Source organism: Puma concolor, chromosome B1 (assembly GCF_028749965.1).
Source record: "Puma concolor isolate L17-30 chromosome B1, mPumCon1.1.hap2, whole genome shotgun sequence".
NCBI classification, from domain to species: domain Eukaryota; kingdom Metazoa; phylum Chordata; class Mammalia; order Carnivora; family Felidae; genus Puma; species Puma concolor.
The window spans coordinates 180,390,614-180,410,097 of record NC_141670.1 but is presented as its reverse complement, the minus strand read 5'-3'; the positions used below and the strand labels follow the sequence as shown (position 1 = coordinate 180,410,097).

Genomic DNA, 19,484 nt, shown 5'->3' with positions numbered 1-19,484 from the left:
TAAACATTAAAAAAAAATAAAATGGATATAGCTAAAAAGGAGCCGCAAGACTTGAGGACAGTGTTGATAGTTGTTTATGCGTGGATACTTTTAGAGGGTTATTTTCTTTCAAGTTCCTGGCGTGCATTTACCTGAGTAAGACGCGTTCTTTCAAGGTGACTGGTCAGTACACACTGGACTGAAAAATATGAAGCAGAGATATGTGAGTGATGCAAGGAAGCTACAAAGTATTGTGGAGCTTCAAAAAAGTGAAGCAGTATGTGAAAGCGGAGAAAAGTATTCAACGGAAATATTACCAGTTAAAATGGGCCTTAATAACTGCACGAGGATTTGATCACTAGTGATTAGGAGGAAGTGTATTGTAGATAGAGAAAGCATCTTTAGTACCTCATGAAGCCAATCATTCATCCATTCATTCATTCATGCAATGCATATTCATTGACCTATCAGTGCACAGCACTTTTAAAGTATCGTAAACTGGAGCATGCAAGCAAAATTATAATACCAACATAATTTGCAAGCATTACACAAAGGTCAATACCTTACAAATATCCAAATGATTATTTCAGACTTAAAAATCACATCCTAGAAAAGTCGGTGCAATAATATATAAAGCTAGATTTACACTGAAGAACATATAACAACATATATATAGCACACATAGTAGAAATACATTCATTTTAAAATGTAGTCAATATATCCAATATTTGCATGTATTTCAATACACTTTTTTTCAATACACTTTTAATGTATTCAGTTCCCTGAAAAAAATTGTCTTACCTACCTTATGCTTCTTTACTTATAAATATCATTAAATATGTAGTGTAATTTAAAAAAGCTAGACTTAACAAAGTATCTATTTACATAATAATCATTTAACATAAACGCATGCTTTTTATTGGGACCCTAGACGTTAAGTCTACTTACTATATCCTCCCTGATGTTTGAAACTGATTAATTTCAGCTGAGGTTTAGAAGCAAGTTTTTCCAATTATTTTCGTTGTATTCAGTGTTTAATGACTTCAGTTTTTTAAATTAGATTGTTTAATAATCCACAAACAAGACTCACACTGCCTTACAGATTTATTTGCTTTCTGGTTTCATTTTACTTAAAACTTTTGTTTTATCGTATTTGACAGCACTTAACAATTTTGACCTTGAATTCTTAAGGCAGTTGTGTAAAGTGACTCATCGTTGTTTCTGCAGAGGGAAGAAGAACTTGTCCTGATTGCTGATTTGCCTTTTATATCATTTGATATTTTAGTATCTTGACATATTTGTGACTAAAAGTAAAAAAAATGTGCTGATGTGGAGAGATATACAAAAACAAGGTTTTTTTTTCAACGTTTGTTTTTGATCTGAGGAAAAGAAAAGAGGCTGAAGTTTTAAAGGATAAACTTATACCTCCCAGATGTGCTAATTATAAACAAAAAAAAGTAGCTAATTTTCTATTGTTTAAATATTTCCTAACAAGTTCTCAGGACAAATTAATTGATAAAACTTTAAGGATTATTTGGAAAATAAACATTAAGAAAAGGACAACCTCCATACCCAATGAACAAAAGAAATATTTTGTTTGCTTTTCAACAAACTTTCATTTGTAGAATAGTTTTTGATTTATAGAAAAATTCAGAAGCTATTATAGAATGTTTCTGTATACCCTTCACCCCGTATCCCCTATTATTAACATTTTATAAAATACGGTGCATTCATCACAATTAAGGAACAAATATTGATGCATTATTAATTAAATATGTATTGCTTTTTCAGATTAACTTAGGTTTTACCTGATGTCTTTTTTTCCTTTTCTAAGATCCTATCTAACACACAAATATTTAACAAATATTAAATAAAGTTAATGTAAAATAATATCGGGGCGCCTGGGTGGCTCAGTCGGTTAGGCGTCTGACTTCGGCTCAGGTCACGATTTCGTGGTCCGTGAGTTCGAGCCCCACGTCGGGCTCTGTGCTGACAGCTCAGAGCCTGGAGCCTGTTTCGGATTCTGTGTCTCCCTCTCTCTCTGACCCTCCCCCATTCATGCTCTGTCTCTCGCTGTCTCAAATAAATAAATAAATAAATAAATAAATAAATAAATAAATATAAATAAATAATATTAATATGCATTAACTTAATCTTTTCCCAAATATTTATGAAGTGCCTACCACATACTAAATCCCATTAGAAAATAAGTGAAAGAATGGTACAAATCTTTCTCTGAAGGAACTGATGCTCATTAACTCATAGGATACATCTAGATGAGATGTTATACAGCATTGAGTCCAATATCCACATTTAGAGACCAGGAAACTAAAGACCAGAGAATTCATGAGAGAACAGAACAAATGTCAGAATCTCCAAATCCTGAACCCTTGCTATAGCAGAAGAAAAAACATGTATTAAAAAATAGCAAAAATAAAAATAAGTAGAAAAGAAACTATGATACAAGGGATAATGTGTATATATTATAAGAAAATACTAATAATGCTATGTATGAATAATTTTTTTTTCATGTAAAGTAATTCAAAAGTCACTTCTACATTGTTTTGAAATTATTACTTTAGCACCCAAAGTGATGTCTTTGGTGTTAATAGAGATCAAGAAGGCACTAGAACTTGAAAATGTATTCAGATTAGTTAGTTGTTTAAAGAAATACATCACATTAGCTACCTACTAGAAAATCCTGTTTTTTGTCTCTAAAGGTTTTTCCCTATACATAGCTCCTGTCAAAATATTTCACATGTAATCACAAAACCTTGGCCAAATATCTCATACCTGTCTTCAATGTTTCCATTCCAAATAGTTTGCTAGCAACACTTATCAAATATTGAATAAGCAATATGCTAGAAAAATTGCAACACCTTCAGTAATCACCTGTTTCAAATAACATGGTCCCAAAATAGCAGTTAGTAGAATATGTGTAATTTTATAACTAGTGTGCTTGGCAGTAATACTAAAATCAACATTTGGCAATAAAGTCATTTCTAGCAATATGTGTTATTTTTATCAAAAACAATACCTTTATTATGTCTGAAGAATTTCTCATAAGCCATGGATTGGGACAGAAAGTATGTAAGACTATGGTAGGCACCTTTATATATGGTGCTAATAATTAATTCTCCTCACTCTTGATTAAATACATTGTTCCTAAGTGTTCAACTCCTGAAGTCATTCAGTTCCCTTGGGGAAAGAGAAAATGGCAGAAGGGAACCATGTGTACTAATTCTGTTTCCAGGAAGGCAGCTTTAGAGCCAGATGGATCTTTCTGCCCCCAAGGGCCTTTTCCTTCTTGGGAGAGCTTTCATCACTATTGATTTTTCTTTGAGGAAAAGAAGGCCCCTCTCAAAAATGTGTCCCTGATGCAAAGACCCATCTCTCTGTAGCCACAGTACTTAGGTTCCCAAATTAACACAGAAGAAAATGGAGATTTGTCTGTCTCAGTGGATCCCTTGTGACCATATTGTGACTGTATAGTGTGACTGCACAGTGCATGGATAAAGAAAGTTCTGTTTCAAGAGAGGGAGGAACAACTATGTAAAACAATGACACTAGGTCAGCTAATAAAGGCCAACCAATGTCCTTTGGATTTGTTGACATGGAAAACAACAAAAAGGGCGATTCAATGGCGTGGTGGAGGAGAGTCTATTTGTATTGGGGCTTGGAGGAGACTTGGTAGTGAGAAAACTGACCTCTTGAGTGCAGAATGCTCTGTCAAGAATGCTCTCTCTATTGATAGGGTGAAACCATAAAATGTGTTGTTGTTGTTGTTGTTGTTGTTGTTGTTTTCATTTTGGACATGAGAACACATTTAATTTGCAAAGGAAACACTCCAGTTGATTGTAGGAAATTAAACTGATATTCTGTGATTTACCATAAAAAATGAAGTTCTCTCATATGTTTTTAAATGAATAAATAACTTATCTTACAAGCTAAAGATGATTATTAGCTTTGTTAGCGTATACTGGACCTAGTGACTTGTTTCTAATGAATAAAATATGCCAAGTGAGACATAATATCACTTCCGTAATTACACTACAAAGCTCTGTGATTTCTGCTTGCTAGCTTTCTCTTTGTGGTGCCAATGTGTCTTGCCCTTTTCCATACTCTAATGAAGCAAGGGGCCATGTTGTAAATTGCTCTATAGAGTGGTCCATGTGACAGGGAATTGAGGGAGGTTTCGAGACAACAGCTTGTGAGGGACTGACCTCTTAGTTTGAAAACATCGGAGGAGCTAAACCCTGCCCATCGTTAGAAGACTAAGCCAGAAAGAGGATCCAATCTAGCCTTGTGATGACTGCAGTTCACAGATTCATGGCTCACAGAAACTATGAGGTTATAAATGTGTGTTGTATTCTATCCGTAATTTTAGGGGTAATATGTTTCACAATAACAAACAACTAATAAATTGTTCTAATGAAAAACTTATGCTAGTGACAATGTTCATCATGACGTGCCGTGATGAAAACCTTTTTTTCCCTATTATTATTAGCACAGAATCAGTTGCCTTGGTCTATGTCACTCTTTCAAGAATCAGGAAAGGAATGAAGGTATAAAAAACTGAGTTGACAAATACCTTCTTTCCAAGGGGTATTTCCGTTTAAAAAGAAGAAGCTAGGGGCTCCTGGGTGGCTCAGTCGGTTATGCGGCCGACTTCGGCTTGGGTCATGATCTCGCGGTCAGTGAGTTCGAGCTCTGTGCTGACAGCTCAGAGCCTGGAGCCTGTTTTGGATTCTGTGTCTCCCTCTCTCTGACCCTCCCCTGTTCATGCTCTGTCTCTCTCTGTCTCAAAAATAAACGTTAATTTTTTTTTTAAAATATAAAAAAAAATAAGAAGAAGCTAACAGGAAAAACATTTTAAGTTCGATAAATATCATTAAAATTAAATTGCATTGAAAGCCACCCAATCTTCCTTCCAAGAACCAGCCAGCCAACCTTGATTGTGGAACACAAATGTTCTTTGAATTTTTTCTAAGGAGTAAAATAATTCTTGGAAGATGACAAAGGTTCTCTTCACTATGACAATGCCCATCTGCAAGTTATTTCAAGGTTCTGAATTCTCATCTCAGTGGAAAATTAATTATAAGAATATCTCAGCTTTTAATGGATTTTAAATGATCTAAAAACCTTTTCTGTATTTTTAATATATAATTCTTTTATATTAATAACAGAACAGATATGAGGAATAAACTTTATGAAGCATACAGCACATCAATAACTCTCCGTGTATTTGAAGTCTTATGCTTACATTTTTTAATGTATGCTATGAATAAGATTAATTTTCTCATAAGAAGCATTTGCAATCTAGCTGAAAATACTTAATAGAAATTTGTGTTATTTCTTTAGAATGAATGCTGACTAATTTTCCTATTCTCACTTATTTAGCATAACTCTGTTCAAAATTTATCTGAAAGTCATTTTCATAGCAATACTACAAATATTTCCAAGCATACGATGGTGCTTTGTTTGGTAATCTAAATTGCAAAATTGTTCTAATCAGTGGCAGTGTTATATACAAAAGTTCCAAATAAGTTATGAAACACAAGAAAGCATTAAGGAGCATTTACAGTTAATAACAATTTGGTAAAAATGTGTTTTTGTTGGATGTTGCATATCTGCAACATTATATCAACAATAAAAGATTTCACCAAAAGTAGATGAAAATATAATTCAGAGAAATAATTGACTATGCAGTTTGACCATGTACCATCTGTACCTTATTTTTAACATCCAATAAAGTGAGGATAATATAATAATAGCTATCTCAAAGTATTATTGTAAGGAATAAATGAGTTACTGTAAGTAGAGTGTTTAAAAAGTGCCTGGCACATGTAAGGTGATATAGGTATCATCCATTATTATTTTTACCCTTTCTAGCTGTATAATTATGGTAAGGAAAATACAATTGTGTCATTTGGTGCAAATATGCATTCAGACATATTAGCCATGAAAATGATGTAACACATCAAAGTGGTACATGCTGATCCATGTACAACTTGTTGTATGGTTAACTTAGAGAGTAAAAAATACATGTATTTTATTCAACACATAATGATGATAGATAAATAGATTATAGATAGATAGATAGATAGAAAGATGATAGATAGATAGATGAAAAATAGATAGAAGGCCTAACATACTCCAGAAAATTGTTGTGATAGAGTAGTGTATAAAAAACAATTAAAAACTCTTCCTCTTTTTGAGCTGATATTGCCATGGAAATGTATACAAAAGATAAGCAAATAAATACCTATAATGTATTCCAGATGATCATAAATGTTAATGGATATAGCAGGAAAGAAAGAAAATGAGGAACCAGCAGTAGGAGAGTGGGAAGGAAGACTACAGTTTTAAAGATTGATCAGCAAAAAGTCTTTGAAGAAGAAACATTTGATCAAAGACAAGGGGGTGAGGAGCAAGCCATGTGGATAAGGAAGAGGGCCCTTCAGACATAAGAAACTGTCCGTGCAAAGGCCCTGAGGTAGAGTGATATCTTGTATATTCCAAGAAATCTTAATAAAATATTTCACATTATAAATATAATTATAATGTGAATATCATGTATATATATATATAATATATAATTATAATTTCAACCACAGTATCTTTGAAAATCTAATTGCTTTCCATGAGGATAAATTACTATATGCCGTTTCCACTGCTTAGATGAAACTGAGAAGGACTAACAAGTGTCTTCAATCATAACACATAAAAACCATCTGTAAAGGAGATCAGTCCCAGCTGTATCTATCTATTATTTTCTTATTTGGGTTTTATATCAGGTTTTAAAAGCAATATTGATATAGCTATGGGGAACGTCTGGCCATGCAGTTGGAAGACTTACAGGCAAGTCTTATAATCAATGTAAATTTGAATAACTCTCTTCAGATTTAGAAGCTTTAGGATTTTTTTTTATGCATTGTGATCCTAGTTAACATCAAGAGTTGTGGATGTGATTGAGACTTACATGTGAGAATACTTTGTGAACTGTTAGATGCTATATGAATATTACATGTATATGTGTGTGAACACATGTGTGCTATGTATATGTGTGTGGCACAATTAGATTTTATGGCATCCCAGAAAAATTTCCAGATTGTGCGAGGAAATTATATACTATGGGGTTTAAGAGGCCTGTATCTGTAGCCAGACATCCTGGGCTCAGGTCACATCTCTGTCACTCCCTTTCTAATCTTGGACAGGTTTATCTTCTTAGGGCCTTCATTCCCTCACATGTAAACCACTTTCATTAATAATTTAATTAATACACATATAAAGTATTAGTACAGTTAGACCTTTGGTTGGTGTATGATTTGCACTCTACTACTATTAGCTTTTAGTTTGAACAATTATTAGGTACTTCTCTGCTGTGGTTTGCTCAATTTTTCTCAAATATGGCCCTGTTAGGTTTTTCCGTTCTCTGTACTTTGGACAATATTTGTATACTTCTTCCATTTCCCAGAATGCTGAAAATGTCAGGCATGACATCAAGGCAGAGAGCCCAGAGAAAACAGGTTGTCACATTCTTGCCCCTGGAAACAATCAGGTTTCTGGGATAGGTGACAACTTCCCCTTTGGGTGACATCAGTGGGCAACACATATTACGTTTGCTTGTTTATCACTGGGTTTTCCCTGGTAGGCGATGAGTTCCTTAAGGGCATGAATCTTTTTAAATTTATCAGTGTAAACACAGGGTCCTTTTTAGCTACATGAGAGGAGTCAGAGGATTGAAAAAAAGGAGCCAGGCAGGGGTGAGGAAGAAAAGACTTGGAGGGAGAAGTGGAAATTGCAGAAATTTGCACTCATCTGTGAAGCACTGAAGCGAGAATGAAAAAAAATATATATATTGCTGACAATAATAATTCCCCAAAGGACTGAGGCGGAGTGTGTAAAAAAGACAGTAGGAATTTAAAGGTGCAGTGGTGGTAACATTAATAGTAAGAGTAGAAACAGTTGGTGTCAGTTTAAAAGGATTAATTGTTCCCTAATCTCTGAGGTCATTGGTGGTCCTGCTTACACTCAGATGTTTGAAGCAATGGGAGTTTCTTCCTCGTGCTCTAAAAGTCAGCAGGAATATTTAAAATCATGAAAGAAAAATAAAAATTTATTTCTTAGGGAAACTTTGGTGATGTCACCAAATGAAAGAATGTGAAAGGCCATATTTACACTAAGGTATCTGGGATATGTCTATCTATCTATCTATCTATCTATCTATCTATCTATAATCTATCATCTGTCTATATAACCTATCTAAATATCTGTGTATGTGTGTATATCTATACACACACACATTATACATAAACAAAACCAACAACAAACCTTCAAGTGAGTTTTGACGTTAGGATCACCAAGTTCATCGTACTGGAGTTTCCTTGAAAAAATCTACAGCAATGTAGGTATGGAAATTAATGGTTGACAACATTGGTCAGAAAAACCAGTGATTCTCTTGATTCTCTCAATGATAGATGAAGGAGATAATCTGGTTCAAAACTCAAGAGTTAACAGTTTGGTTTGTTTGTTATTCGAAAGCTTGAGGAAGATCATAGTGTCAAGATGTCATGACCATGAAGACAAGTTATGTAAGAATAATCTTAGATTTAATGGTATTAGAAGCATTCTGAGCATTCCCTCAGTTCTGCAAAGATATTAAATAATGTGTCTTGTTAAGTCATACAGGACATATTCAATCATCTGCAAACAGCAGGGAAGAGTTTTTTAGTATTATAATGATGATTCATAATGAAGGTATTAGGATGTCTTCAACTTTGATATCTCTCTCTATAGATAGATACATAGATGCAAAGAAGAAATACAGTGGTGGAATTCTGGGGATCAGACAAACCAGTTTTTGACTACATCTTTATACTAAATTCTCCCATTTTCAAAGGAATTCTTTAATATACAAGTTATTTTATTTGATACAATGAAATATAATTTATAATAGAACATTTAATATATAAAACAGTAATTATTGCTCTTTGAATTTGATTCTAATATTAAAACATCAATGCTTACTTTGTTATGAATCCACAGATACTTAAAACAGAGGGTGAAAACCAGTTAGATATTTGTGTATTGACATATGATCTTACATGATTTGGGGGATTGATAAGAAAATTGGAATTTACCAACATCATCACCATTTTAAAAAGAATGTCATAAAAACTACTTAGAGAAAGAAGTGTGTCTAGCTACCAAAAAAAATGCTCAAAAATGTATTGTTTCAGAGTAAAATTAAGACAACCTTGTATCAACAGGAACAAATAAAGACATTTTCTGCTATGCCTTGCTACTTGAAAACTTCCACTAATCTATATGCCCCATAAGATAAAAATCAAGGGCTGACGGATGTTGCAGGGTCATGGGTGAGTCTGTAGAACCTTTTGTCACCAGCTTTCTCACTCCTTGGTTCCCAGAGTTAGCCTGGTCATTTGCCACTGCTGAGATCATGGCTCTAAATAGAGGGACCCGCTCTGTGACTCCTGGGTCCCTCTACCTCATGTGTTGGTGTGACCTTGATAGTGCAACAGGCTCTGGACTCCTGAAGCTCTGGCGTGAATTTAAGAAGATTTTGTTTGTGTATGGCATAGAGGATGAATTCTTCCTCCTCTACTATGAATAAAGAACCTAATATTCTCTCACATTAGTTAACCAGTTACAAGATCCACCAAAAGATCTACTAAGTAGAAGAACCATTGTCTACGATGTCGTGGATGTCTGCCTGACCTTATTTTACTTATGGACCTTCCCAACCCCTCTGTTGTCCATTTGGCTTTGTTTGCTCGTCAGTACTTGGCAGAATGCCACACTAACAGAGAAAAGATGGACAGAGAACTGGGGATGATGCTAAGTTTGCAAAATATTATACAGAAGACTACAATTCCAGGAGAAACAAAACTGCTGGCTTCTGAAATGTATGACATTCTTCATGAGGTCTTTCAAGATGGCAGATGGTGTTGGTTTAAAATAAATGAATTCATGTAGAAGGAAAGCTCAGTTTTTGTTTTGTTTTGTTTTGTTTTTTTTCTGGGAACTACAAGCAAATGCTCCAAAGCAGTGGTTTTGCACATAGATGGTCTTGGTAATAAGTCTTGGAGATATCTCTGTGAAGAGACTTTGTTATAAATGAAAGGTGTTATTAAGCTTTACTTTTCAAATGGCTGTTCAAAGATGCATGTTGCAGGTCCATTCAGATTTGAAAGCAGACACTTTGGCATCAACAATAGTATCAACCAAGGATATGAAGGCTCAGCGAGTTGGGTGAAAAGTGAGATTGGAGAAGAGATGCTGGTCCCAATCTGAGATAAGCCTGTGGAAATAGAGTCCCACAAAGGAGCAGAATAGCTCAGTGTCCCGGGTGGGCTTACTCCTGGAGGATGGAGCCAATTAACTGAGCACAGCTGCAAACTTTGCATACAGGTCATTTTCCTGATGACTCCAGTTTGGGTCTCAAAGACTGCGTGAATCAAGAAGGGTCCAGGTTTCCATTGTAGTGGTGAACTGTCAAGTGCAATCTGCAACACGTTATCATGAAAAGTTTTTAGATTCCATGATTGCATATGCTGCATTTTACACTTTATTGGACATTTTCCCCCAATTAGTGGTAAAAAGGATAAATGCTACAGGTGGACTTGCTTTGCTTATGAGGGTTTTATAGCAGTTAAGGCAACAGCAACTGCATTTTTTTTGAAATATATTGTAAAATAATAATAGGTAACATAGTTTAAAAAAAGTAAGAAAAATAAAACCCACTTCATTACTTCTGTACATGGAATAGTATCTAGAACATAAAAGGTATCTAATAAATATGTATTCTCTAAATACAATTATAGTAAGAATATGAAAATGCATTCATTGAAATAAGTAAGTGCTTACTATGCACCCATTATTATTCATAATGATCAAGAATTCATACAGATGCAAGTGAAATGATTTAGTTTTAATGTAGGAGAAACTTGCATTTGGGCCAAGGGCACAATATATGAATAATACAGTTGGAGGTATCATTTGAGAATTCTTACAGTATGTGATAATAAATCCCAGATAAGAGGAAGGAAAATAATTTTCTCCAACTATTTTAAACATAACACATTCTTTTTTGTTACAAGTAATTAGGTAATTGAAAAACCTTTGAAACAGCTAGAGAAGCAGAGTCTAGGCTTGTCCTCAAGAACAATTGCTAAACGATACTACATACAGACTAGAGCAACATGGGAGCTTCCATATCTGCACTAAACAGGAATGACAGGAACTAGGAAGAATTGTTGAATTCAAGAACATACCACTCTAGTTGTAAATCAAAAATCTGGAAGCTATAGAACTATAACAGCTGTCTGTCACCCATGAAGACAGTGAATGGACATCTGAACACTTCAGTAGAGAACCTAATATCTTCAGCATGGACATTAACTGTAGAATGGTACTCTTTATTACCTTCAACCTTCAAATCTCAGTAAACATACCCAATTGGCAGTCCCTCGTCTCCAACCAAAACTCTACATACTAAGAATTAGGTCCATGGGGTTTAACTTTCCAGCCTATGTATCACAGGTAAGCAGAGTGCAAGAAAGTTGAATGGATACCACAGACCAATCCACAAATATATGATGGCCCCACTTTTGATTATTTCTCTCTAAAAACCCTTCCCCCACACTTGTACATTCCAACAATAATGATAACATCAACAACAAATTTCCGTCAAACACATAATAGTCAGCAGGGAGAGTTTCTAAGCTTTAATTATTCATTCTGTCGCATAAAAATATATAGAACCAGGGGCGCCTGCGTGGGTCTGTCGGTTGAGCGTCCGACTTCGGCTCAGGTCATGATCTCAAGGTCTGTGAGTTCAAGCCCCGCGTACGGCTCTGTGCTGACAGTGGGGAGCCTGGAGCCTGCTTCAGAGTCTGTGTCTCCCTCTCTCTCTGCCCCTCCCCCGTTCATGCTCTGTCTCTCTCTGTCTCAATAATAAATAAACATTAAAAAAATAAATTAAGGGGCGCCTGGGTGGCGCAGTCGGTTAAGCGTCCGACTTCAGCCAGGTCACGATCTCACGGTCCGTGAGTTCGAGTCCCGCGTCAGGCTCTGGGCTGATGGCTCGGAGCCTGGAGCCTGTTTCCGATTCTGTGTCTCCCTCTCTCTCTGCCCCTCCCCCGTTCATGGTCTTTCTCTCTCTGTCCCAAAAATAAATAAAAACGTGGAAAAAAATTAAAAAAAAATAAATTAAAATATATATATATAGATCTAATTATAGCAAATACATTGTCAATTTCTCTACACAAAACTGTCACATATTAAATGACTTGTAGTACTAGGCATTGTTTAAATAATTTGATCTAATGTTTAGAAAAGTAAGTAACACTATATATTGGTTGAAGTTACAAACATATTTAGCAGCAAAGCACTCAAGTGGTACAAAATGGGAAAACAAATTATAATTTTTAAATAATTACCATTTGTTTTGCTCTTATACTCCAGGGATATCGTCTATATAGGTACTAGTGTCATGACCTCGGCCTTGGTCATGACCTCTGTCCCAGGCTTACTTCTCCCCCATGTTGATTGCCCCCTACTTGCTTGGAAATATTCTGTGTGCTTAGGATAGGTCATGGAACAAAAATACAAAAACTGCCACCCTAGTGTAACTTTCACTTAGGAGAAAGATTTAACGAATAATAAAATAAATAAGTAAAGTGCAGAGTATATTTGGAGATGATGTAAAAAAAAAGTAAAGTGTACAACATGAAGTAAACATGGGGGTGCAGGAGGTGGGACTGTGTTGCAGTGTTGAACAGGGTAATAAGGTTTCAGGGGAGGCCTTACTGAGAAGGTGAGCCTTCAGCAAAGGTAAGTGCTTGAGGGAGTTATCTAGAGAAAGAGAACCCAGGTGGAGGAATAGGTCAAGTAAATGTCTTATGTATTTACAGACAAACAAGAAGGCCAAAATGACTACAGGAAAGAGAATTGAGGTAAGCAGGAGGAGATTAGAATAGATAGGTGTTAGGGACCCATCTTGAAAAGGACTTGAGCCAGCCAGTATGTGTACTTTGGTTTTTATTCCAAGAGGAATAGAGAGTAAAAGGAGGGTTTTTTTTTTTTTTTTTTTTATACTAAAGAAATGGCCTATTTTCACAGACAAACATTTTTCGGTGATAGCACCTTGATTCCTGATAAAATATTGGAGAATGTGGCTCATAATTAAAGATTTACCTAGCATAACCCTGGTCAAACTGGACTACAGAGTGTTTTCCAAAGGAAGTTTGCCCCTTATACCTGTGCCATGAGGAAGCAGATAAGATTCATGTTCTTTCTGGGAGACTGGACACCCAGATTATAAAGAAAAATGAGAAAAGAAAAGAAGAGAAAAGGAAAGCATGGGAATGAGGAGGTGGTCTCTTGTGAAGTTGTTTCCTTCCAAACTTTCTAATCAGATGAAAGAAGTGAACGAGGGGCATAGATCAATCTGGAGTGTTCTGTGGGGAGCTCTCCAAAATAGAACAGAATATCAAGATCAGGAAGAAATCTTTCTGTCCAGCAGGTCCATTCTTGTCCATTCTTCTGCCTCACAAAAAGGAGCCTATCCTGTTGGTTATTCAGTTGAGTTGGTCATTCTAATTCAAGTGAGTGCTACGTGGCCATTTGGCCATACCTAAACTCCATCTTTGAGGCCAGTTTTAAACAGTCATGGCTGCTTAATCTACATTAATCTGACTTCTCATTTCTCAGTTGCTTGTAAATTAAGATGGGGTATTCTTCGTTAATTATTGAAAGCTGAACAAAATGAAAGCATCAGTGATCAAAAGTAGTTGGGGGCGGGAAACTCCAAAAGTAATGGGGGCAGAAGGTGTCATTTGGAAGAGACAAGAAAGAAGTGCTTCTCCTCCAATAGGAAATGATGCCCTCCAGAAGAGGGCATCATTGCCAACTCATTAATTACAGACATTTGGGTTCTATGGATACAATACTTGCATTGAGTTCTCAAGGCAGCGGCATCTGAATTTTCCCAACATCAAAGGTGCCACCTGGATTAGGTGGAAGCAGCAGATGTACCAAATACCTGAATATATGAAGACACATCTCTTTCGAACTGGGAAGCACAGGCCACATGAGATAAAAGGAGAGATGAGAGTCGCTTCAGGAGTCTTTATGATATTTTGAAAAGCATGACGAAACTAGGTTGGGAAAACATGGAAAAGCTGTCATTAAAATTCTAGACACCTAATAAATTTTTTGGCTGTCACCACTCAAGTGGTCACCAAAGAGTAATTAAAAGATTTCATTTGCAGTGAGCACAAAAGTTTGAAATTTGAGGCATATGTTGGAGCGAGCCCATTTTAAGTGGAAAAAAGCAACTTATTTGTAACAGGCATAGAAGTGTTAACCTGATACAGAGAAAAATCTCCAGAAATATGTCTTGTAATTTGTCTTTAGAAAAGAATGGAGTATATGTAGAAAAATAAGTTGGAATAAAATAGAGAAGGGAAAACATCCTTTCTACACTTTATTATTTTTAAAATATAATTTATTGTCAAGTTAGGTAACATAGAGTATATACAGTGTGCTTTTGGTTTCGGGGGTAGATTCTGTGATTCATCGCTTACATACAACACCCAGTGCCATCCCAACAAGTGCCTCCTTTCTAAACTTTAAATGGATTCTTAATTCTATAGGCCTACAATGGAGTTTCAGAATATATGTGTTTTTGTTTGAGTGTTTTGCTCTTGGGATAATTCCTTGGATATTAATGTGGAAGGAATATCTATGTTCACTTGAAGCAGGAAAGATTAGGATTGGATAACGCTTACAGAGTTAAAGTTATTTCAGTTTAATGATTCTCAAACTTCTGTGTGCAAAGGAATGATCCAAGAACTTCCTCAAATGCAGATCCTAAAGCTTTAGCCCCAGGGATCCAGATTCTTTTGAACTGGGATAAGGCACTGGTATTGTAATGAGCTGAACCCATGAATCTAATGATTCGGATGTGTATGGCCCAACACATGTGGAACAGTGCTGTGGTAGTCTAAAGTGGAAGTGATGAGACCTTGAACTTGAAGATGGCAGTAAAAATGAAAAGAAGAACACAAACCAAGAAGATATGTTGAGCGTTCCACTGTCAAGGTTGTCTATGTAAGGGTAAATACTCACGAGGAGTTCTAACAACACAAGCCCTGGCAGTGAAGGGAATGCTGTCATTTTTAATGCAAATAAAAACTTAAAAGAGAACTACATTGCAGAGCAGGGAGATAAATGTTGATGTACGACAGCTAGAGTTTAAGATGGCATGAGGAAAGTGAAATAGAGGTATGCCCACTAATTGACTGCTTTGGGGCCAGGGAGAGTGATGGCAGTGAGAGACTTCCATCCAGCAATCTTGTGCATGGGGTTACCAAGTGAAATTGTAAATGGAGACAAAGGAACTTGAAGCTTGGAGAATCCATAAGGTGAATGGGGAGACTGGGGAAAGTGAAGGCTTCGACCTAGTCATGAAAATCATGTTTTCCCTGAGAAGTGAGCCTTGGGATAAAATTAAAAGGTGGGGCGGGGATTAATTTGGAGAAGAAGAAAAGAGCATAATCCAAGCAGAGGCCATAGGCTCTGGGAAAACCCAGGGACAGAGGGGATGGGAAAACCACTGCTTGAGGAGCATCTTCAAGGGCTAGGACAAAGCCACGTTTTGAGGGCTTTGGTCTTTGTAGAGCAAGTAAAATATTTTTTTTTTTTTTCTTTACTGCAAAAGTAATGAGAAATCACAGGAGGGTTTTTAAGGAAGGAGTGTCCAAGAACATGATGCTGAAGACCTGCCATAATATACACTCATAATTTTGGAACAGAGATATACTACACTCCTAATTCCAGCCTGCTGTTGCTTTCCCAAATACAGGACAGCTGAATGGACCATGAAGAGTCTACCTTGCTGAGGGCCGATCCCGACTTCACCTTCATTGTGTTAACTGGGGGAAGTTACATGATTTGGTGTTTATCGACATTGGTTTCATATTAGCACCCCGAAAGGGGCCTTAAAAAATACCAGTGTCTCTCCCCACCTGCAAGGGAGTCTAAATTCAAGCCCTGGAGGTAGTTTTAAATCATCTTCAGGTGCTTCTAATGTGTCTCCAAGTTGAGACCCATTGACTGTAGCTCAATGTCCCTGATTCCTCCTCTCTGAAGATGAGTTGATCATAATAGTGCCTCAACCTTGGAGATGCTGTGAGAGAATGCTATGAGATGGTGTCCGAAAAACAGTTAGCATACACCTGGGCATGCAGGAAGACTTAAATGTGCACCCACCATTGTCGCGGTCGCTTACTAGAGCCATTCTCATTGTTGCACAGATCCTTTCACATAGCGGATCCTTGAAACAGCTTTGTATTCAGCTTCCAGTTACAGAAGACCCCTGGTTTGATGTGTGGTGAGGTCTTCCTGCTTTCTGTTGATAGACACAGAAAAAATGTGCTTGCATCACTTTCTCCAGATGCATGTCCTCAAAATTATTTATGTTGTTTCTTTACCATTCCTTCCTGAATAAAAATTCCTTCTCTCCTCCCCCGTCAGGAATCAGCCGTCCTCATCAGCATCAAAACACAAAAAAACAACCAAATAAAACAAAACAAAACAACAAGCAAATAAAACTAACAGCAACAAAAATCTTTATTTGGAAGGAGGGTGGATCTTTAAATGCCAGTGCAGATGAAATTTAGAAACATCGAGCATAGTTACTGATGAGATGCCTGTCTTTAAAATAGGAAACAAATTGGGCTATGCAGAATTAATTGTAGAATCAAATTTTTAAGGGGCACCATTTCATTCTCTAAAGAAGTGCCTACTAGGAAATGGTGACTGAAGCTGACTGAAGCTACTTTATAACCTCCATTCTTGAGTTCTTAGGTAATATACACCTTCGAACTTGGTGGTCTGAGTAAATTGTGGATCATGGCAGGCTGCATTTTCCTGCCTGACTTTGGTTCCTGTATTGATTCACTGTTAAGAGGTTGTACTTAGTGCCTAGGTCTATCTTCACAATTTGTTATATATTATGATCCATGATCCCGTTAGCACTTAAGAAGAATTTATTTTCTATTATTCGTGCTTCCTCAAATGTTCTCTCGATAAGTCGCGTATGTCCGCAAGAGTAACTTTCTTGAGGTCAGAGACAGAGTCTTCAGGTTGAGGCTGGGTTAAGAGAGCTGGTCATGTAGCACAAGCACCATTTTAGAAAGTGTACAAGACCTAGGATTAATGTATTATTTTGTCCTTAACAGTTATTTGTTAAACAACCTTGACGCATGTCTTCTCCAATGAGTAGAAGATAGCAACATGACACGAATTAAAATGATCATAATGCTGACCAGAGTTCCACTAAGCTTCCGCACCTTCTTTGCTCCCGTCAGTTACATGAACGTGCTGAGTTTTCTTCCTTTCAGTACAATGCTTAGCCACAAACATTACTAGCTAATCATTTTGTCAGATGGAAGCTAACTCACAAGGAAAATGCAAAATGTGGAAAGAAAATGTATCCAAATATCAAAACATGAAAAAGTAATGCCAAAAAAAATAAATTTTATCACTAAACACACGAAGTTGTAAATGCTATCTATAACATGATTAAATATGTTGATACCCTGATGTATCTTTGCTGTGCAATTGATTTCTTATATTACATGAAGAGTAGGAAAACTTGATATGGAAATGGAAGAAGAGATAAAGATGTTGGAAATCTTGGGGGAGGCATTTTTTCCATCCATCAAGATATAAACACTAACACTTCATTAAAATTGTATAAAAATATACAATGTATTTAACCACAACCATTATTTTCCACTTGGCCTAGTGCTATAGCTTTTGCAGCGATTCAGTCTGACAAGAGCAATAGAATTAAGTGTCTCTAGCTTCCAAAATTATGCTTTATTGTTCCAATGTCGAAAAATTCTCAGTATGATGAGCATTTACTGTTTTTACTAACAGTGTTTATTTGAATTTCACTTCAGGCACCAAAACACTGTGTTAGGAGCTCTTTGAAGGACAAGAGGCTGGGTTTTTTGGTTTTTTTTTTTTTCCTCTAAAATACCATACTGTCCACAGAGCACTCATCTCTGAGTTTTTCAATGCAGGTTTTCCTGGATCTACTTTTAAAGAAATGGCTAGGTGAACTGACATGCGAAAAAGCTGTTACCACTTTCTGGGACATTGAAACATTCCCATCAAACAGCTTCTAAAAACGTAAGTGGAAAGAACAAAAACAAAAACAAAAGAAACAAAAACAAAGACAAAGAAATGCAGTGGTGGAGGTAAAGACTACCTGCAAGAGAATGTTAACATTTAACAAACATTTAATGAGCATTTAACGAACAGTGCCACTTAGGCACTTAGTTTCTTTTCCTTTTTACTTTAAATTCCACTTCGTTTCTATCTCATGTGAGTCTGAAAATGACTATATAAGTTAGATTTAAGTGTCTCTATTTTTAAAATAAGGAAAATAAAGCCCCACAGATGGTAAGTAACTTCCCCCATCATCACCCAGTTGGACAGTGACCACCTCAGAACCCAAAACTACCCTTCAGATGACAGAGACCTTACTCAGCAGACATTTCTGTGCCATCTTGTTGGTTCCACTCTTTCTAGGGGCTAAATGTTTTCCTGCTGTAGTCTGCATTTTCAAGATAAAATATCTTGACTTGAATTTGTAAAAATTCACCCAAGAAGGAGTGTGTTTTTCATATCATTCTGCTGGAGGCTTTAAAGCTTAATAAGTTTGCAAACTCAGAATGTAAAATTTCTCTCCTGGTTTTTTCTTCCATCTATTTTGAGGCGATGACCAATAAGAATGTTCTCTGCAATCTTTGGAATAATAAGTGTATCCAAAAGTAGTATCACAAAATTCCAGAATGTTTGAGTTGAAAGAGACCTTGGAGATTGTTGGATCTGAAACACTAAATCTGCATGTGAGGAAATTGGAAGCTGAGCCTCACTGAAAAGAAATAACTCCTTCACAGTAGGTCTTAATCTAGTCACAGAGCTAATTAGTATAAAAACCAGAATTAAAACCCACGTCCCCTAGCACTTGGTGCTTTTTTTTTTCACTGTATTATGAATAATCCTACAAGTGAAGAATTAGTTTCCCAATGTCTTTATATTCCTGAGCCAGTTTTAAAATATCTGCTCTACTTAATTAAGTTATAGCACTCCTTAAAATAATAAGCCAAATTTAACTTGTTTCTAACTTGGGAATTTATTTTTTTTTTTTTTTTTTTTAATTTTTTTTTTTCAACGTTTATTTATTTTTGGGACAGAGAGAGACAGAGCATGAACGGGGGAGGGGCAGAGAGAGAGGGAGACACAGAATCGGAAACAGGCTCCAGGCTCTGAGCCATCAGCCCAGAGCCCGACGCGGGGCTCGAACTCACGGACCGCGAGATCGTGACCTGGCTGAAGTCGGACGCTTAACCGACCGCGCCACCCAGGCGCCCCTCTAACTTGGGAATTTAAACCAGAGTGCT

General features: G+C 36.4%; 1 pseudogene; it reads left to right on the top strand.

Moving 5' to 3' along the window:
- The first annotated feature begins 9,587 nt into the window (after nucleotides 1-9,587).
- On the top strand, nucleotides 9,588-10,426 carry LOC112858669 (armadillo repeat-containing protein 1 pseudogene; annotated as a pseudogene).
- The last annotated feature ends 9,058 nt before the right edge of the window (nucleotides 10,427-19,484 follow it).